The 5,844-nt window shown below is 44.6% G+C and overlaps 1 non-coding gene across 1 annotated transcript; it reads left to right on the top strand.

The window, feature by feature from the left end:
- Window positions 1-2,121: 2,121 nt before the first annotated feature.
- On the top strand, window positions 2,122-2,236 carry LOC129677797 (small nucleolar RNA SNORD89). Its single transcript, XR_008720260.1, has one exon. It is a non-coding gene; the product is annotated as a small nucleolar RNA SNORD89 (small nucleolar RNA).
- The last annotated feature ends 3,608 nt before the right edge of the window (window positions 2,237-5,844 follow it).

Here is a 5,844-nt window from a genome sequence, read left to right as displayed (position 1 = left end):
TTTTATGTACCAATTTTATTTGGCATACTCAATCCCAACATTCAGCACGAAACATTTACAGAGGATAGAAAGTGCCACTTTTTACCCAAAGGAAAGAGAAAATATATTCTTGATTCAAAACACTCTACACTTCAGTGATAAACTGAGAGTGCTTTTCTTTTCTTTTCTTTTCTTTTTTTTTAAGTTTTTCTGTATGGATGCTTTGCCTGTATGTACGACTGTGCACCGTCTGCATGCTAGTGCCGAGAGAGGCCAGCAGAGGGCGTCAGATCTTCTGAAGCAGAAGTGAGAGCCGGTTGTGGGGCTTGTGGGTATGGCTATTGAACCTGGGTTCTCTAAAAGGCAGCACTGTGCCCTTCACCACTGGAAAGAATGCTTTAAGAAGCCTATCCCTATCTGATACCTGAAGTCAGAGGTCACCGATCCACGGTCTTTCTTGCTTTTTGCATTAATGCCCTCGGCTGACACTGCTCACAGGGCAGGAGACAGATGTGCATCAGGAACCATCCAGGTTCACTCTTCACATCAAGGCGATGGGAAGATAGTTGCCTTCAATTCACAGCACGTCCTCTGCATACAGACTTAGGAATAAATGCACCGGCATTTTCAGATCTATTTTCCATTTTCTCCAGAGCAAAACTTTGTACTTCATCTTTCCTCACAAGATGTTTTATTCACCATCAGCTACTTCTTGATCTAAGTGGGACCATTTCTAGTCTGTAGTGATCTGTTCTGGTCTTGAGCCCTAACTAGGTGTGATACAGTTTCTCCATCTGCTGTTTGTCGGTGACTGCTGTTAGATGTTTGGATAGCGTCCTCAGTGTTTCCTGTCTGGGACCAACAGGAGTCCCGGGAGTATGGGAAGGGTCCTGGGAACTTGTGCATGTTGGCCCACTGCTGGACAAGGATGGCCAGCAGAACCCCTGGGAGTCGGGAGGGAGGGAGGTGTGCAGGGATTCCACTTGGCATGCCTGGCTATGGGAGGACTTTGATGGTCCTGTTGTCAGGTACAGGTACAAGGGAAATTTTCCCATTTTGAACCACATGCTTTCTGGTTAGTGGTCACTACTAGCTTAACAAAGTGGCATGGTGACTGTGTCCAGCAGCCGTAGGTATGTTCCAACAGTGTCCACGCTGCCTCCATATACACAGGAATCATTCCAGTGAGGTTTGTGAGTTCCTGGAATTGCATCCTTAGAAATGAGTCCAGGACAACTCTGAGATTTTTTTATCGATAATGACAGAAAGTTTAATGTTGAGCCTGTTTGTACGTGGACACTGTCTCCTACAGCTGCCTCTGGGTCAGCCCCGTGGCACCATGTACCATCTTCATAGGCGGAACATCAGCATCGGGGCTGCCCCAGGTCTCCAGAGACTGGCAGAGGCTATCCCAACAGGAAGCCAGTGCCAAGCCATGTCTAAGACATAAGTCATGCTTTATAAAGTCTTAACCACACAGTTTTTCTAGTTTGCCTGTAGCTGCTCATAGTAGAAGACATGGTGAATTTTACTGAAAGGAACGTACAACCGATAAATGTGAGCTGTTGAAGCAGAAAGTCTGTCTGATTTTGAGCACTTTTTATGGAGTCTCAAAGTTGGTTTTACAAGTTCTTGCTGAACCTCACTCCGACCAGTTCAAATAGGAAAACACCAATTCCAAATCAAGTGCTCTGGCTTTTAAGACATACCAGGGAAAATGCTGTAATCATTCTGACAGCTAAGGAAGCTGGTGTTAACAAAGGATGTCATGGTAGAGCAAGGTAAAGTGTTTTAACCATTAGCCATTGCAGGATTATTTTCTTAAGGCAGGGTCTCACTGTTTGATCCGAATTTGAATTCACCCTGCCCTTCTGCCTCAGCCTTCTCATTGGTGAGATTACAGGCGTGTGGACCGCTTCTGACTGAATAGTGAAGATTGGAGGCCATGAAAGAGGCAGTCTGTGACACGAAGGCTTACTGTGGTTCTGCTCTCCTGGCGTTCACTCTGCAGTATGGATTTTGCCTCTCCCAGGAGAAAACCGGAGTTGTGACCACATGGTCTCACTTGGCAGGTAATTGTCTCACATGCTGAATGGATTGGGGTCTTGACCCTTTCTTCCCAGATGGTTGCTTCCTATGGCTGCTGAGGAATGATGACAATAAAAGGCCGAATTGCAGTGTCTCCATCAACAGTTTGCTCTCTGTGTGGGCACACGATGACAAAACCTCCTGAAGCGAATCACAGTCTGACCTCAGTGATGCCAGGGTGGAAGCTCCTGCCTATGGTCCACTTCCCAAGTGGGAGGGGCCAGGAAAGGCCTTTCTATGCTAAGAGAAACCGTCAGTGTCCTAGGATGACTACCCCGACCACAGTGTCGGTGCTCCTTTAGCTACACTCCCCAAATCAAAGACTTGTAAAAGTAACATCCCTTCCAGAATAAGAGCCAGATTCGGCAGCAGTTTCTTTGGGGGTGTTATTTGCTCAAGGAAGAATAAGGTTAAATCAGTGTGCATCTGTTATTAGCTAGACCTTGACATTGTTTCCACAGGTCAGGAAAACACTGCTTGACCGTTTCCTAATGCTAGATGTGGCCTGAGCCAGGGACAGCTTTCTGGTGTAATATGATGCTGTGCCTCCCTGAAGAACAACAGCCTGTGCCTTTTCCAACTCAGTCCTGTTCTAAGCCTTAGGAAGTCTGTCCACTTTTATCACCCGTAACTGTGGCTGCCATGCAGCCTCTTGCATCCAACTACAGCAAAGTTCAGAACAAAGTCATAAGCTGACCCATCTGTGCCCACTCACTGACAATATGAGCAGCAGCTGGGTGTGGCGGCGCACACCTCTAATCCCAGCGCTCTGGAGGCAGAGGCCGGTGGAGCTCTGGAGTTCGTGGGCCAGCCTGCTCCATAAAGCAAGGACATCCAGGGCTCTGTTAAACAGAGAAACCCTGTCTCGAAAAACCAAAAGAAAAAATATGAGGACGTCCATCTTTTTGACAAGTGGTAGGTCGTGTGCTGGGCTGATGAGAAGCCTCGGAGAAACCGTATTTCCTCTGGACCCATTGTAGTTACCAAACCTCAGACTTTGTAAGTCTTGAATGTTCCTAATATAGACCGTAATTACAAGAAAAGATCAGGAGGAAAAGAAATTAGATTTAGTAAGCAGTTACTAAAATTTGACAAATCTGTAAAACTTTTCTAATTATTAATTTCTCAAATTCTTTTATTATCAATAGCTACTTAAAATACTGTCCAAACTGCTGTATAGCTCAGACTCAGAGCCACAATTACCTGGAAACGTCAACTAGAATGTATAAAGTGTGCTACTTAAAATTAGGTGTAAATGGGAACGGGCCCTATAAACTTAGTGATCTTGTTTCTGTAAAGTTGCTTAAATCATTAATAAATGCTGCTGAGATTTATTTAAGTGGTTGTATTTTGGGATTCCAAAATGTTTTTATAAAACTTCTACTCTCAGCCAGGCACAGTGGCGCACGCCTGTGATCCTAGCACTAGGCAGGCAGATCTCTTTAAGAGTTCGAGGCCAGCCTGGTCTACAAATGAAGTTTGAGACAGACAAGGCTACACAGACAAATCCTGTCTCAAAAACAAACAAAAAAGTTCTCTTTATTCCTACTGATTAGTGTTTTGTTTTGCTTTTGAACAGGTGATTGGAAGACTTTTAAGGTGGACTAAAAAACTTCACGAAGTTATTTAACCTGTTAAAATTAAACTCATTTGATTATACTTAAAAGTTGATTGTGGTTATTCACGGACTCTCAAGATTATAGTTTTTTGTTTGTTTTTTGAGATAACTTGCTGTCCAGGCAGCACTTAACTTGCCAGGTTTAGGCCATCTTGCTTCAGGCTTCCCAAACAGCTGGGACCACAGAGTTGGCTGCACTGGTCTGTGCACCGTCCTTTTAAACACGCTAAGCCAAGAGCCCTCTATGGTGTTACAAACTCACATGTCTGATGTTTGCCAAGCACAGGTGCTCTTGTAAACAGGTGCCGTCTCCCTGGTAACACCAAGACTGCGATCTTAACCTTCTTTATTGCAGGGTCCTTACTCAAGAATTTTACTTGGAATTCCAAAATCAAGAGGGACAATTTGAATTTTTCCTGTGTGTGTCACCACACAGCTTGTTTTCTGATACACAAGTATGAGGTTTTCGAGATGCTTGTGCCTTTCTAGTCAGCTTTCACGGTGAGGGTCCCTTCCAAGCTTGCACCTTATTGGGGGATATTGGGTTTGTCTTGGCAATTATATTTTTAATATATCTGTGTTTGTTTTTCGAGACAGGGTTTCTCTGTGTCCTGGACTCGCTCTGTAGACCAGGCTGGCCTCAAAGTCACAGTGATCTACCTGCCTCTGCTCCCTCCCCAAGTGCTGGACTACAGGTCTGCGCCACCACGCCTGGCTGGCAATTACATTTTAAAAATGAACAAATAATTAAATACCATCTAGTATATAAGCTGAATAAGGCTGTGACTGGCCTTATGGACAAAACACATGTTTAATAAAGTTTCAGAGTTTGGTCATGGGTCCTATTTCTGTTCTTGTTGGCTGCAAGTTAAATGTGTTTCACTGAACTCGTAAGCAGCCATCCTTTTCACATCTTGACAGGGGATCTGTCAGCTGCAGAGTTCATGCGCAAGAGCCACAATCAAGAAAAGTGCACACACATAACCTTCCCCTGAGAAGCTGCCATGCTGATATTCAGTAAGTTTTCAATTTGCAGTTGGTCAGTAGCCACAGCCACACTGGATTAGCATGCCTGCCAGCTACAGGACGGTTTCCCTCAGATAGTCCTTGAAGCTTGTCGTTCTAAATGTTTAGGCCACCGGTCTGCACAATGGTGGTGGCCGCTGGGGGCACTGAGAACGTCGGCTGTTTAGTTTTACCATTTCCCGTCTCTTCTCCACTGTAACTTGTACAATAAACAGAACCACCAAGCTTGCTTTCCTTCAACTTTTGCCAAATGCTGACAAACACTGTCCCCATACAGCATTTCTAGAAACACCACCATAGAGGGAAGTTTCATCATTTTTTAAAGTAAAATGGTATGTCAGACGTTTTTAAAAGAGGAGCGTGAGCACAATGGTGCGCACGCTGTGATCCCAGCACTCGGAGGCAGAGGCAAGTGGATCTCTGCCTTTGAGGCCAGCCAGGGCTACACAGAAAAACCGTGTTTTGAAAACCCAAAACTAAAAAGGTTAACCCAAGCTTGCAGAGGCAAGAGGATCTCTGAGTTCAAGGCCAGACTGGCCTACATCATGAGTTCCAGAGCTACATAGGCAGGACCTGTCTAAAGAGAAAAGTGAAGGCTGCATTGTCTGAAGCACTGACCTTCCCCAAAATGCTGTGTAGCACCTGAGTTTGTCCTCAAGACAACAAAGACCGTGCTGTCTAATGGGAGCTGTTGGAGCCTGGCCGAAGGCCCACCTGCAAGTGCACCGGCTCATAGTGGCCCAAGAACACTGTTTCAGAGCCCGCTTAGGGGTTGCTACGTGTCCACTTTCAGTGTCTTCACTTCCTTCCACTGAACAGGTTTTCACACCAGAAGCTACAAAAGCACAGTCCTGTTTTTTCTGTTTTGTTTTTTGTTTTGTTTTTGTTTTCAGAAATCTGTAGTTTGTTTTCTAAAAGAGGCAGGTATTATGTTTTAAGTTCAAAAGAGAAACACATTCTTTCCTGCATAACTATTCCTGCAATGGATTGTCATCAGCCAGAGAGAGAAAGATATATTTCCCTCAAGTTCTTACCAAAAGTCATCCATGGGAAACCTAGCTAGGAAAAAGGAACTTTTGCTTTAAGTAAATAAAGTGTCGTTTATATTTTGTAGAATAAAGCAAGCAATCCAC

This window comes from Psammomys obesus, unplaced genomic scaffold, assembly GCF_907164565.1.
Source record: "Psammomys obesus unplaced genomic scaffold, mPsaObe1.curated_primary_1811, whole genome shotgun sequence".
NCBI lineage: Eukaryota > Metazoa > Chordata > Mammalia > Rodentia > Muridae > Psammomys > Psammomys obesus.
The sequence above is the reverse complement of the archived record's forward strand: the minus strand, read 5'-3'. Positions and strand labels throughout refer to the sequence as shown.